Below are 16,170 nucleotides of genomic sequence, written 5' to 3'. Positions count from 1 at the left end.
TCATAAGGGCCAAGGTCGGATATCTAGTATCTCCCAACAGGAGTATCTAGATTATTCCAACAGGACTGATATCTAGATCCCCCATCTAGTAGTTCTGGTGGAATAGTCTGGAAATGTTATGAAGATTCTCGACTGTGCAGAGGAAGAAGTTCAGTTTCTTCTAGTATGCAGAACCTTCTTATGAAGATTCTCTTGTACAAGAGTTTTTTTCATAAGGGCCAAGGTCGGATATCTAGATCTAGTATCTAGATTATTCCAACAGGACTGCTAGATCCCCCCATCTAGTAGCTCTGGTGGAATGGTCTAGTGACCGACTGTGCAGAGGGAAAAGTTCAGCTTCTTCTGGTATGCAGTGCCTTCTTATGAAGATTCTCTTGTACAAGAGTTTTTTCATAAGGGCCAAGGTCGGATATCTCCAACAGGAGATCTAGATCCCCCATCTAGCTCTGGTGGATTATTGACCAACAGGATTGCTAGATCCCCCATCTAGTTAATTCTGGTGGATATCTAGTCTAGTATCTAGACCAGGACTGTGCAGAGGGAAGAATGCAACTGTGCAGAGGGAAGAAGTTCAGCTTCTTCTAGTATGCAGTGCCTTCTTATGAAGATTCTCTTGTACAAGAGTTATTTCATAAGGGCCAAGGTCGGATATCTAGATCTAGTATCTAGATTATTCCAACAGGACTGCTAGATCCCCCCATCTAGTAATTCTGGCGGAATAGTCTAGGGGACCGACTGTGCAGAGGGAAGAAGCTTAGCTTCTTCTAGTATGCAGTGCCTTCTTATGAAGATTCTCTTGTACAAGAGTTTTTTTTCATAAGGGCCAAGGTCGGATATCTAGATCTAGTATCTAGATTATTCCAACATTTGTAAATGTAGATTTGAGGTTTTTTTCCGAATGTTAAAGAGAGACGAAGCAATCCGAAAAAAAAGAATATATTAAATATAATTTAGATTCATAGCGAGTCATTATGAAAGTGCCTACAATGTTGATTTTCTCCATCAGCATTTTTAGTACAAAAACCAGTTGATGAAAATTGCTCAGAGATATTTATCAGTAATGAAGGAGCAAGTTATAAGGTTTTGAAAAGTTAATCTTAAGAAGTATGATTTGCTTCCAAGAGAAGTGAAGGAAGTAGAGAGGAGAAAAAGAGAGAAATTAACAAAAATAAAGGAAAACTGGAAATCCTCGTAAAAAAGCAGAATTAGTAGATAGTGGGTATCTAGTAACTATACGATGAATCTAGAGAGTATATAGTAGACATATATATTCTCTAGATTCATTGTATAGTTACTAGATACCCACTATCTACTAATTCTGCTTTTTTACGAGGATTTCCAGTTTTCCTTTATTTTCGTTAATTTCTCTCTCTTTTTCTGCTCTTCACTTCCTTCACCTCTCTTGGAAACAAATCATACTTCTTAAGACTAATTTTTCAAACCTTTGTAACTTGCTCCTTGATTACTGATAAATATTTTTGAACAATTTTCATCAACTAATTTTGTACTAAAAATTTGATGAAAAAATCAATATTGTAAGCACTCATAATGACTTCTAAAATCTAAATTATATTTAATATATTCTTTTTTCAGTTACTCGTCTCTTCTTTATTCGAAAAAAATCTCAAATCAACATTTACAAATGTTGCTCCGGAAATTGAAAGTTTTATATTTTCCCTTTTCTTGTATAATGTGGCAACTTTACAGGGGATATCCTCAATAATGTTTTTTTTTATCTTGCCTAAATTCCTTGAAACACTTTATCCTCGATACATGAGCCTAATCCCTCTAAACATTTTTTCTACTTTGAGATGATTAAGTGGATATTCACAAAACCGCCATATATACTTGCCAACTTATAGCCCCAATAACAAATCTATGCGCGAAGATACGATTTTTAACAATTAAATGTATGTGTTACAAATATTCATCCAAAGATCTCCGTAGCTATTTAGAATTACTTGGGGGGGAAGCGAAAACAATGATTGCCAACTTATAACCCAAATAACACATCCATGGGCGAAGATAGGGTTTATTTATTTTCAATAAAAAATGAATTTGTTAAATACATATTCGTGGCCATTTAGGTGAAAATGTTAGCTAATGTCGGAAGGCAAAAATATCCGCAAAGATTGTGTTGTTCTTTAGGAAAGCCTTCCACAAACAGAAATAACATTCTGACCTAAAAAAAAAAGAAAAAAAAAAGCGAGTAAAAAAGAAAGCTTAAGGACGCTTTACCCAACTCTGTCTCCCTCCCTCCCTCCTTCGCTCCTATTTCCTCCGGATTTTCAAAGCCTTCTTTGTTTTTGACCAAGACGATGCCATTAGCTTTTAAAGTGTTTCTCCCTCGAGACTGCTTTCCCACGACTTCTGTCATTGAAAAAAACTGCCACTGGGAAAAAAGTGTCATTGGAAAAAACTAACTGAGAAAACTGCCATTAGCAAAAAGTGCATTAAAAACTCATTACCTTTCATAAAAACTTATTGAAAAAACTGTCATTGGAAAAAACACTGTTCTTTGGAAAGAATTTTATAACATCGTATAAAAACTTTTGTGCTCTCAGTCCGTATTTTCAAGTTTTTTTTTATCCAAAAAGATTTAGTTCATGTCCATTTCTCTGTTTATTTTTGTTATTTTTTCTTATTTTTTATGAATTTTTAACTCTTTGATGTCTATCCCAGTTCACTATAGTAAGCTTAACCTGTAATTCAGTTTTATACATAACCTGTATTTCGGTTTTATGCATAAGCACTTCGACAGTTTCATAAATAACCTGTAATGCATTCTTATACATAAACACTATTTCAGTTGTATCCGTATTCTCTCTCTCTCTCTCCAAAAAAGAGAAGTTTGTCTGACCTAAAAACGGCAGGGGAGTAGAAAAATGGGGATAAGATCTTTCAAATGACAACAACAAAAAATTAGAGTCGAAATCCCCCCGCCCACCCTCCACCCCCCCGCGCAACCCACGACCTTCGTCCAAACAATGGAAAAGTGATTGGAATTCGAGAGAAGCGACGGGAATCCAGGAAGTCCAAAGAAGAGGGAAAAAGAGAGAGAAAGTTCCACCCACTGGAGATATGGCGGTATTTATTGCCAGACGAGGGAACTCATACTGAAGAGTGGAAGGCGACACTTTATTGTTTTGGGAAGACTCCCAAAGAGTGGTAGAAAGTGGTAAGGTGTGGGAAGGACTTATTTGTAGGGTTGGGTTGTTACGGGGGTTAGAAAGAGAGAGGGAGAGAGAGAGAGAGAGAGAGAGAGAGAGAGAGAGAGAGAGAGAGAGATACGTAAATTACTACAAACTTTCGTGAAACAACCAACGCTCGTGATCTAAAGTTAGCGAATAAAAATTAAAGTGAATTTTTGACATACGAACGATAATAATAATAATAATAATAATAATAATAATAATAATAATAATAATAATAATATTCTTATTACTATTATTATCATTATCATTATTCTTATGACAAAGCAAGCTTGCACAGACTAAATCGTCTATATGTGAAGAAAATATAAAACAATGTGAAGAGAATAACAACAAAACAAAAACAAAAATAAACAATGAGAAAAAAAAAATTAAAAAACTACGATAAAAACGAATGAAATACAAAAAAAAAATAATTATAAACACTCTGAAAGGACGAAGCAACTGTCTCATTTTCTATAAACAAAACAGGAAATTTGTTAAAAGACATAATTATATTGGAGATGACATCACCAGCTTATTACATTACCTTAAGATGCGGCAGGATGTCATGGATGGACCCTCAAAATCTGGAAAAAAAAAAAAATTATTTTCAACATAATTCTCGAGCTTCTTGCATTGCAAATTATTAAAATAAGTGAGCAAACAAGGCAGGTTTTTCGGGCTGAATGAGGCGGCAAACAGGGAAGAGAGAGAGAGAGAGAGAGAGAGAGAGAGAGAGAGAGAGAGAGAGAGAGAGAGAGAGATTGATATTTTATTAGCTAACTTTGATGACAATCTTTGTGCATTAACTCATATGACATGACAAGTTTACACACTCAAATCTATATGCATATATATGTATTATATATATATATATATATATATATATATATATATATATATATATATATATATATATATATATATATATATATATATATATATATATATATATATATATATATATACATATATACTGTATATATATGTGTGTGTGTGTATGCACATATATATACATCAAATATATCTATATATACACATATATAAATATTACACATATAAATATATATATACATGTACACATACATATACATATACATATATATATATATATATATATATATATATATATATATATTACACATAAAATGAATTCACACCGTTGCTTATAATGAAATATAAGATATCTACATTATAAAAAATATATATTCATGATATACTGCATGTTGGCGTAATACTGAACAAGCATCAGGATTTAAAAATAATTCTGTCAGGCTCACAAATCTCAAAAAAAAAGAGTAAACAAACGTCACGACCCTGAAACTGTTTCATAAAAGATACGTACATATTGTATAACGTCAGCTAATCTTTACAGTAAATAAATACGACTTTTCCTGATGTATTTGATCAAAGGAGCAAAGAAAATATTTTTCAACTGTATGAACGATTCGAGACGTGTTCCAGAGAGAGAGAGAGAGAGAGAGAGAGAGAGAGAGAGAGAGAGAGAATATCTGAACAAAAAAGCCATCAGTTTTTCCAGAACCATAAAAGATGCGATTCCGAGAGAGAGAAAAATTAAATTAAGTATACCTTAGTTTAACCAGACCACTGAGCTGATTAACAGCTCTCCTAGGGCTAGCCCGAAGGATTAGATTTATTTTATGTAGCTAAGAACCAACTGGTTACCTAGCAACGGGACCTACAGCTTATTGTGGAATCCGAACCACATTACAACGAGAAATGAATTTCTATCACCAGAAATAAATTCCTCTAATTCTTCATTGGCCGGTACGAGAATCGAACGCGGGCCAGCAGAGAGCTAGCTGAGAACGGTACCCACCTATCCAATGAGGAACTCCGGGAGAGAGAGAGAGAGAGAGAGAGAGAGAGAGAGAGAGAGAGAGAGAGAATGTGAATAAAATATTCATAATTCAACAACAATAAACGATACATTTCCCGTAACGAGAGAGAGAGAGAGAGAGAGAGAGAGAGAGGAGCTAAATAACTAAATGAACTGAAAAAAAAAGAGAAAAGAACCTTCACTCCTCCGGACGACAAACTTCCTTCACAGGACGTCTGTGGGTCTCCAGCTCTCCCCGAGAGTTACTCCTCAAAGGTTTCCCGACAGAGGACAAGAGGAGGGAGGGAGGGAGGGAGGGAGGGGGAAGACTGGCCCTTCCTCCGAGGCGGGTAAATGAAACACACCGGTTTCCGGCGAGGAAAGGAAATTTACGCCTCCTCTCTTTTTCCCTTCCATTGCAAATCCAATTTAACTTCTTTCCTGGAAAGCGGCACTGTGACCACAGAGGCCGTTGGGGAAATGACTGTGAAAAGGTAAGGGAAAGTGGGAAAGGACATGGAAAGGGGGTGGAGAAAGTCATGGAAAGAAGTGGAGAAAGTCATGGAAAAGAAGTGGAGAAAGTCATGGAAGGGATGGAAGGGAATGGAGAAAGTCATGGAAGGGAGTGGAGAGTCATGGAAGGGGTGGGGAAAAGTCATGGAAGGGAGTGGAGAAAGTCATGGAAGGGAGTGGAGAGTCATGGAAGGGGGTGGGAAAAAGTCATGGAAGGGGGTGGAGAGTCATGGAAGGGAGTGGAGAAAGTCATGGAAGGGAGTGGAGAGTCATGGAAGGGGGTGGGGAAAAGTCATGGAAGGGAGTGGAGAAAGTCATGGAAGGGGGTGGGGAAAAGTCATGCTTATCTACGCAAAAATACAAGCGACATACAATTGAGTTTCAGACAGTGAAAGAATCCCCTCCATCACACACGCATTGCGTAAACCATCCACACTAAAGCACAACGAAAATGATGAACATTAATAACACCATGACTGCTCTCCAGCCCGGCGAAATTGCACGCTGTTGCGCAGCAGTAATAATAAAACAAGGAGGAACCGCCATTTTCAATGTAATCACTGATAATTCGGTTTTATGAAATTCATTACGCCCCGTGATTACTCCGGCGGGATATCAACGCTACTGCGATCAATATCATAACAAATTGATAACGTTAATTCGGGCCATATTATGGCGAATTCGTCGTAATAGGTTTCTATTATCTTGACGGGGGCCAGTGCAGTCCATCACTGTTTCGCTTCAATTGGGAAACAGCACAGCCGGAGTGATATTGGAGTGATATTGTTATGTTTAATCGGGAGGTTCAGTTTGGCGCGTGTCTATTTTGACGTATGCATGAGTGTTATACACTTCATGTATGCACTGTGATTGTATGGTTGCATATATTGCAGGCATTATTATTATTATTATTATTGTGTAATAAAAATCCGCAATTATGTAGTAAATATATTACTATGTAAAATAAACTAAACGTTAAACTGATGAGGAACACCGTTCATGTGTTCGAAAGTCTTTGTTTATTTTACACAGTAATATATTTTTACTATATAATTGTGGATTTTTATTATAACAAATAACATAATAATAATAATAATAATAATAATCGTAATAATAATAATAATAATAATAATAATGCCTGCAATGTATGCAACAATACAATCACAATTGTGAATCTCTTTGCATTATTATTATTATTATTATTATTCAGAAGATGAACCCCATTCATGTGGACCAAGACCACCAAAGGGGGCCACTCACTTGAAGTCCAAGCTTCCACAGAATAAGTTCATTAGAAAGAAGTAACAGCAGGTAACGGGAAACACAGAACGAGATCAGTTATTACAAAAGAAAAAATAAATTAACAGATTAATACACAGATTAAAATGTCAACGAATTATTAAAATACAAGGAGAATTGTCTTAGGACAGCAATTCACTGCATCTTCACTCGAACTTTTGCAGTTCCCATTGCACGCCACCCTCAGGAGACCGTTCTGTTCCAGCGGTGTGAGGAATAAAGGACCTCTGGGACTGAGAGGTTCGACAGAGAGGCTAAACATTTACTGCATATTGGTGCTTCTGCTGTTAAGCAAATCTGGTCGATCTCGGCTAGAAAGAGGGATCAGGGATCAATTGTGAATGTGAAAAATTTCTGTTAAAATACAGCTTCTGAAAAATTGGCAAACAAGAGACAATCCCACTGTGTGGACGTATGCATGTGTATATTTCACGCATGTACGGTAGTGTATGGTTGTATACTTTGCGGGTATGCATTGTGTGGAAGTATGAAAAAGTGTATACACTTCATGTATGGACAGTGAATGTGTGGTTGTGTACATTGCAGATATGCATTGTATAGACATGCTACTACACACTTCATGTATACATGGTTATATATATATATATATATATATATATATATATATATATATATATATTATATATATATATATATACACTTTCGTAACCATGGTGTATGCATAATTGTATACACTTGTGTATACATGGTCGTATTACTTGGCATGCAGTCTACAAACAAGTACAATTAACGTATACATGGTGTATGAATGGTTGTATATACCTGATGTATGCATAGTGTATGAATGGTCGTAAATGCTTGACGTATGCATGGTTGTATGATCTTTGCTTTTTAAATGAACTGATTGAAGGAGTAAAACCTCAAAACAGTTGCACTATGAATCAACTGTTAGGAGAGGGTGGAAAGTCAGATGGAAAAAAGAGAATATGAAAGGAGGTACAGTAAAAGGAATGAAAGGGGTTGCAGCTAAGGGCCGAGGAGGCGACGCTGCAAAGAACATTAAATAATGCCTACAGTGCACCGCATGAGGTGCACTGGGGGCAACACCCGCTACGGGGATTTTTTTTGCTTTTATTTTTTTTATTTTTTTCTAATGAGAGGACGTTTCAGCGTGAGTTTTCGTGAGGTTCGTGATGTGGCCGAATGGATCAATAGAGCTTTGACGAGATTCCTCCGTTTGCCAGGCTGGGTCAGAGGAGTTGGTAATGATGTTATTATTCCGAACTAAAAAAAAAAAAAAAATTATAGGTCTTCCATGTTAGGTCAGCAAAATTAGCCGACGCAGTAAATGTATATGCAGATTACACAGGTCTGTGGGGTCTATTACGTGCTGTTTTCGACTTGGCTTAGAGGAAAAGAAAGACTCGTCAAAAGGAAAAGTAAGCTTAGGCTAAGTGTGAAAATGACCTTTTTATTCAGTAAAGTTTGGGAGAAGAAGTACGGAGAGGTAATTAAAATTCTCAAAACTTCCTCTCCAGAGGAAAGTGTTGAGAAGCGTAATTTACCTGAAAGAAAGGATACGGAATATAATATATGGGATAATGGATATATCATATATATATATATATATATATATATATATATATATATATATATATATATATATACATATACGTACCCAACAGCTGTTAAAACGATCGCGGTCCGTATATATAGCTATCTGACAGGGCGGGTAAGATATGTGCACTAAGAACATATATTTGTACAGTATACACACACACACACATATATATATATATATATATATATATATATATATATATATATATATAATATATATACATATATGTATATATATATAACCTTTAATTGTTAAAGAGTTAAAGGTTAACGTTTAAGTTTCTCTCAAACTGTAGTATTTGCACAAATTTTCTCGCCTTATAAAAGTTAACTTTATACTGTCACAAGAGTTTATATACTAAGGCCGGACCAAGTCCTTATAAAACAGTCGGCTTTGTGCGTATGACTGTCGTTTATGTCTTCTGCAATTCCAATCAAGCCAGAAACAAGAACAAACTTTGGCTTTCTGGTACAAAAGGCAATGGGTTACATTGAGGCCCGCTAGCAAACCAAGTACAAGTAAGTACTGCGCCATTCTCCGAGCACTGGTTTCAGTGTTTCCGAAAATAAGTATTCCTAAATCCTAACGAAGTACAGAGAGAATTTGGAATCCTGCAGACTATTTTTCAAGATTATTTTTTTTTTTAAAGTCAAATGGAATAAACTAGAAAGTTATATATCATCTAATTTGTTTTTTCTCCTCTCTGTTCTAATTAAATACATCCTCTAGGGGTAAGCTGTCTATCTATATTAATAAAATCCGAGTAGATCTTGTTTGTCCTCCCCCGGGTGACAGTAGAGGAGACGTGACACAGCCACCCACGCCCTGCAAACCGGTTTGTCCACCCCGGATGGGGCGGGGAAGGTAGGGGAGGCATCCACACTCCTCCTGCAAACCTGTTTGTCAACCCAGGGTTGGGGCGGGGGAGGTAGGGAATCGGGAGGGTAGGGGGTAACCCGCCCTCCTCCTGCAAATCTGTTTGTCCGCCCCGGGTGGGGCGGGGTTTGTAGGGGAGACAGCAGCGCTCGTTGAAAATAACACGCGTCATTGAAACTTGACATCGCCAGTCTTTTACAAAACTTCTGTTGCTTTCCCTCAAATCTGTTTCTTTTATTTCATGAAGATGACAATCTTGTGCTTTCTACTCGTTACTGAGGCGAAGCAATGACCCCTGTTTGCCTGTGGTAGCGCACTGACTATCGTATATAAATGCTTTTGCGTGATATTCAAGTCAATAAAACATCAAGTCATGTAAAAGTGTCTTTTTATAAGCTAACGAAAAAAAAAACAATGGGAACGATCAAAGCTGAACAGTTCAAAACTCAAAAATATTAGGCGAGGAAAAGATAAAGCAAAAAGTAAAAGCAAAAAATAAATAAAACTGGTAATTGAAAAGTCATGTACCTGTCTTTTTCTCCCTTTGTTAAAAAGTATCCAAAAGCCTAAAGAATACTTTTGGGATTTCATTTATTTTTTTGCAGTTCAGTAATGAAAGAATTCTACCACCTGCCAACGATATTTAGGAGACGAAGATTTACTCAACCAAAATCTTCAGTCCTGCCAATCATAAAACAAAGCCCGCTTTCGGAAACGGGTTAATAATGCTCTCTGTAAGGAAATTAAATGCAATTGAACCACAACACCAAAATGGCGATGCAGCGCACTTGAATATCAGGGTAAATGCTGAGCCGCCTAATAAGATGGACAGCTAATTACAAACAGCAAACTCCAGCGATTCTAACCAGATGCATTCACTCCAATATCCTGACCCAAGAATGCAAGAGATTGCATTTGCATAAGGCTTACAGTGGCATGCATTGTCCAAAAAAAGTGAATGCAATACTCTTCAGAGTAATGAGGTCATTGAAATCAAGAAAGATAATTAAGCTTAACAATGACTCAGCATAAATGAGAGATGAAGGGGAAGTAGCCAAGAAGGATGTGATTACTCTTTAAATGAAGAGGCCGGCGGGACGGGCAATCTAATATCATTTATCCAGCCCGACCACATGGAAAAAGAAGGGTAAGGGAAGAGTGGGGCTTTAACCGCAGAGCAGGCGGTACAGGTTAAAGACTCGGGGAAAACGGAAGCAAGAGGGAATTTCCAAAGTTTGGGCGTGTATGGGAAGAGGCAGGGAATTAAAATGAGAGAAGATAATCAGATCCGCCTTATCACATCTTTCTTGAGTCACATCTTAAAGCCTCACGAGAGAGAGAGAGAGAGAGAGAGAGAGAGAGAGAGAGAGAGAGCTTTAAATTTTCACACGTGCAGATATCATGAAACAATTTTAAACCAAATTCCGCTTCGCTTAAGCGTTTACACCATTCGCTCGTGTTAAGTTGCCAATTAGACGGAAAACCTCAACTTAAAACAAGTAGCGAGAAACACAACAGCAGCTCAAAGGCCTCGTATTCACGACCCAACGTAAAACTTAAACAGAACTCAGTCGAGCCTTGTCACTCGACGAATAATGGCAGCTAAGGGAGTGAGAATCTTGATTTCTCGATTAATGGTAAGCGGCTAGCGAGACGAATGACCCCATTAACAGTTGCACAGCTGGGGGGATCTTTCATGGAGAGAGAGAGAGAGGGTGGGGGCGGGGAGCGAGAGAGAGAGAGAGGGGGGTTAGGGGGGGGGGGAGAGAGAGAGAGATACTCTGTGATGGCTGTATTATCTTGACCCAGGTTCTTCAAAGTTGTAGTGCTGGATATGGCTTTGTGCTTAGCTGTAGGACTTAAGAAGTTGATGAGAGAGAGAGAGAGAGAGAGAGAGAGAGAGAGAGAGAGAGAGAGAGAGAGAGAACCTATGAATAAATTACGAATGGTTTCACCTTATGGGGTTGAGGATTACTTTGTCTAGGCCCTATCATTTTGATATTACACATTTTGATGGAACAAAATACGCTCACGTTTAGTGTTTTCTGTTTCTTCTTCTTCTCCCTCTCTATCTCCATTGCTGAAACCCACAAAATTCGACTAACTACGATGTGAATATTTCACAACTAAGGACAACGGAGGCATAGGCCTACTGAATTTTAGGAAACGCGCCCAGTCGTCCCTCCTCATCCGGTTAAGGAATCGAACACGGGACCCAAAGTTTATAAGGTGAGAAGTGGTCTGGTTAAACTACCTTAATAATAATAATAATAATATAAGGTGAGAGCGCTTACATAGGACTAGTCCTTTGAAGCACTCCGTGGCTGTCTAAGTAATGGGTCACAATGAGCCCCAAGATAAAAGAGAGTAAGTGAGGGATGCAATTTCCAAGCGTTATCCTTCTACATCACCAACCTCCCACCCAGTACAACCCCCCCCCCCAACACATACACTCGCACACATACACACGCACATAGCTCCTCCCCCTCTCTCTTTCTCTCTCTAAACCCCTCACCCCCCATTCCCATCGTAAGAGAGATTAAACACAGCGAAACACATAAAGCAACGACACGACGCATTGGCACAGGTGCCATTTCCAAGCATCATCGTCTGTCGCACACGGCACTACACGGGAGGGACACGTTGTATACATGCTGGAAACGAGCTTCTTGAGAGCCAGATTCCATTTCTCCCCGGAGTGGAGGACGGCTGTGGAGGAAATGTGGGAAAATTTTAATAGATATGTATATGTGTTTGTAAGGAGAGAGAGAGAGAGAGATTCCGGTAAAGATCGAGAAAGGCCTTCTTCCTCAGCTCACCCATCCGTTGCCAAGAGAGAGAGAGAGAATATAATTTCTCGAGTGAAAAAGCCTGAAACGTGCAAAATGTTCTTATCTTAATTATCAATAACATTGTTTTAGTAAAGTTTCAACTAGATAGTATTGCCATTTTCTCTTTATATTTTCTAGCTGTCATCAAGTTACTACGTGAGTTATCTAGGTCACTTCACTATCACTTAGGCGTGGCTTGTAATTTCATATTTATGTGATAATCTGGGGACATATAGGCAGCCTTATATAATAACAATAATAATAATGATAACAATATCGTTAGACTGAACGGATTTAGTATCATGGCTATTCGGTCATATCCATGGACCTGATGAAAGGCTTTATTCTTTTACAAACAAAATTAACTAAAACATTCACCTTGAGGTTCATTACACATGAAGCAATGGCAGGTGGTACCAGAAAATGAAATGTTTGTTAAATTATCTTGACTGCCAACTCGGCTTGTTTAAAAACTAACAAAACATTTTCTTTGGCTGCGTCTTATATATGAGCTTGTCCGAATACACTAACATTTCCAAATCCCTCTCATATGTTTTATCCTGAAAATATTCTCACTTAACGTGACAGATACAAAAGTTATTCTGTAAACTTTAACGAGATGAAAAAAAATTTCCAGTGCCGTGAGTACCATTGTTCCACAAAGCAACATTATTTGGCGGATGACCGATATTGAACAAATTATTCCGAGAAAAAACGAAAAATTCCCAGTGTCGAAATAACTGGATTAATCATCCCCCAATAATCAAGAGATGACACATTTACAAAACCTATGCAGATACACAAAGGATAAAAAAAAAAAACACCAAAACAATCGACATTATTGGGGAATATACCACCGCCTGGGGCATTCAAAATAACCGCATTGGAAACAGATTCCTGATACAAAAAAAAAAAAAAAGCTTCTGTAAAAATGTTCCGTTATTTCTAAAGTTTCAACCAGCTTAAAGGACTGAGTCGTAATATGCCACCGAATAATTGAACGACTTATTGCAAGCTCACACACAGATGCTTCTCCTGAAGGACAAAACAAAGCAAATACTTTTGAATACAGGAAGTTTTCTGTCTAAAAGAGGAAAAAGGGAAAAGAAACTTGTAGAGAGAGAGAGAGAGAGAGAGAGAGAGAGAGAGAGAGAGAGAGAGAGACTTCCCCAGGTAAACTGACAAGAAACTTCACAAAGAATGTGAGTGACTGAAAAGGGGATAAAATCAGATCACAGCTTCGGAAAAGCTCTGAATGCAGCATCAGATATCTCCCCCTTAAAATGTGTCAGGGAAAAGATACTTCCAGATAAAAAATAAGACTCAAATAAAATGTGTCAGACGTGTTCGAAAAATAGCAAAAGATTAAAAGATAAAAAACGTTAAAACTGGGTCTAAATAAAAGGAGGTAAAACAAAAGCTCGCAATGCTGGTTGTGAAAAACTTCATTTGTGATAAAAATTCAGTTTGAACAAATACAACTACCCAAGTTCTCATCGGCCTCCCACCATCAGCAACAAAAATAAATAAATAAACAAATAACTTGCACTGTCAAATGACGCTTTTCAGCTCTCATGGAAACGTGCACAAGTATAACTAAATTAAGGAAAACAAATTATAACTGAAACTCCAGACAAAATAATAACAGTTTCTACTAAAAGTAGTTGGTTAAAGTGTTTTGGAAAAATGCTCCAGATTGAACAAAATATATAAGCGTTAAATTATGGATTCATCTAAAACCAAACTTATAGAGAAAGTCGCTAACACATATATACACACATATATGTGTATATATATACATATGTACATGATTTATTAGGTTTTACTACTTACAATGGTCACAGTAAGTTGGCTTCTTCGTAGTTAATCAGCGGAAAGGTCTTCAATATCCATTGCGTCGCAGGACAAGGAAAATATCCATCATGGGAATCACAACACAGTAAACAAGTAACAATTTATGGCGAAAATAAACACGTTTCACTGCACGGACAAATGAAAGACAGTCAATAAAACTCAAGAACACTGCCAAGTAGACACTCCTCACCGAACGACCGTTGACAATTTGAATTATTAAACACCTGGTCACGACGGTTTGGCCTTTCCTAGGAGTTACCACTTACAGGTATTTTTGTGCGTTTTATTACGGCCAGCTCAGCTAGCCATGCTTGCGCGTTATATCAGATGACACAGAATTATTAACTTTCGATGATGCTAGTGAGAAAAGTAAGGACTGAAAGTGGAATAAGAAGGTTAAAAGTGATTAAACCTAATTTCTCAGATATGATGAATACTTCGTATTTGACGCTGTCGGGAAAAAAGAAAATAGTTTCGTCTTGTTCCAAGAGAAAGAGTGCACATGACAAATATCATTGATAATGAAAAAAATGAAAGAAATAAACGAAATTCTAGTTTTTGAAGTATCCAACCGCCAGCTAAATTGCACAGCCAGTTAAAGAGTATTCTCTGGTTTTCCTCGGAAATTTCCACGGTTCACAGCGTTCCAGCAAACCAAGGGTAACGTCATATTGTGATTAGTGTATAGGTCATGTGGGTTGTGTATAGATAAGGGATCAGGTGATTTAAACTCGGGAGCAGAAGCCAGGAGAATCTTGGGGTTTGAGAAAGCAATGACCTACTCTTACGCCGTCGAAATCCTAAAGCATTAACATACTCGTAACTACAGCGCATGTGCACTCTAAATCATGTTTGATACCATTCACGAAAGCAACGTTGCAGGATGTTCGAAGAGAGTTAAAAGGTCGCAAACGTCATCAAAGAGGGAAGCGGCCATTTGAGAATTCCATAATTATTTATGATTTGAAAAAATCTAATACGCATACTGTTTGAACTTCTATTTAAAGGAAATACATCTGTACAATAAATGTGTAATTACTATATTTCACAATATTTCCGCCTCCGATATCCCCAACGATGCTTGAAAATCTGAATAGAAAATAAGATAAAAAATTCGCATCGAGTAAATTTCCAAGTTGGTGCTTCATGAGGAGTTTCGTTATTATTATTATTATTATTATTATTATTGAGTTATCACTGTTATCATTACGATTATTACAATATTTACACGCCTCCCCATTTCGGAGCAGGTGACTTTAGGTGACTTTGAGATGAGGTCGCTAGGCGTACACACTACTCGACAGACAGCACCTTGCATTTCTTGGTGACTCTCCATCCCAGTACTTACCAGAGTTGTTATTATTATTATTATTATTATTATTATTATTATTATTATTATTATTATTATTATAGCTAAGTCAAACAGCTTTTTTTTATCAAGGCTTAGTGAAAGGAAGAGTTCAAGTAATCCTCCAGTAAAGTTCAAGTGTGAGACTACTACGAGTTTTCCCTTTTGGCCATTTGACGGGTGCTAGGTTTAAGGACGAATCGTAACTCCAGATTAGTTTTTCAACAGATCGGGGAAACCTCTGCCCCTAAAACCTATTAACCACCCTTCGATTAAAGCAATCAGGGAAATGTTTTTTCTTCCTTTCGTCTTCTTGATGACTTGAAAAGATTAAGGAACATTAGAGGAAAGGGCGGGAATAGGAGAGAGAGAGAGAGAGGCCGCTTTCAAAAATAAAGGGCATAAAAAGGGGGAAAAGAAAGGGGACGCCAGAAAATCGAAAAAGATGAAAGGAAAAAAACAATGGTAATTAAAGGGGGGAAAAGGAGCGAAGAGACAAAAAAATGGGGACAGAAAGAGAGAGAGAGGGTACTGGATAGACGAAATGACGTAGGCTCAAAATGAACGGTCATTATATATAGGGAATGTCTGAAGTTAAAAAGATTAAATGTGGTTAACTTGAAACAGAACTTATATACTGATTTGCAGTAGTACCAGGGGCAATGGGTCACAAGGAGGCCCAACCCACACGTGAGAGCTGGGGAGGAGATAGAATGATGGATGTTTTCACTTACGAAAAAAAGATAACTGGTTATACAGCGTAAAAAAAAAAATGAATAAATTAATCAACTGGAAAAAGTCGCTTGCTCTCTCTCCCTCGTTCTCCATGGAAT

At 37.4% G+C, this 16,170-nt stretch overlaps 1 protein-coding gene across 1 annotated transcript in view; it reads right to left on the bottom strand.

The window, feature by feature from the left end:
• LOC136832278 (4-trimethylaminobutyraldehyde dehydrogenase-like) overlaps positions 1–14,199 on the bottom strand; it is an 86,411-nt gene extending 72,212 nt beyond the window's left edge. Inside the window, exons 1-2 of the mRNA XM_067093149.1 lie at positions 13,969–14,199; positions 3,742–3,781 (exon numbers count right to left, since the gene is read on the bottom strand). The gene's annotated coding sequence lies outside the window, so the exon portion shown is untranslated. The remainder of the gene's footprint in view (positions 1–3,741; positions 3,782–13,968) is intronic.
• Positions 14,200–16,170: the final 1,971 nt, after the last annotated feature.

This window comes from Macrobrachium rosenbergii, chromosome 49 (assembly GCF_040412425.1).
Source record: "Macrobrachium rosenbergii isolate ZJJX-2024 chromosome 49, ASM4041242v1, whole genome shotgun sequence".
NCBI classification, from domain to species: Eukaryota; Metazoa; Arthropoda; class Malacostraca; order Decapoda; family Palaemonidae; genus Macrobrachium; species Macrobrachium rosenbergii.
Note: the sequence above shows the minus strand (reverse complement) of the source record. Positions and strands in the feature narration are given on the sequence as shown.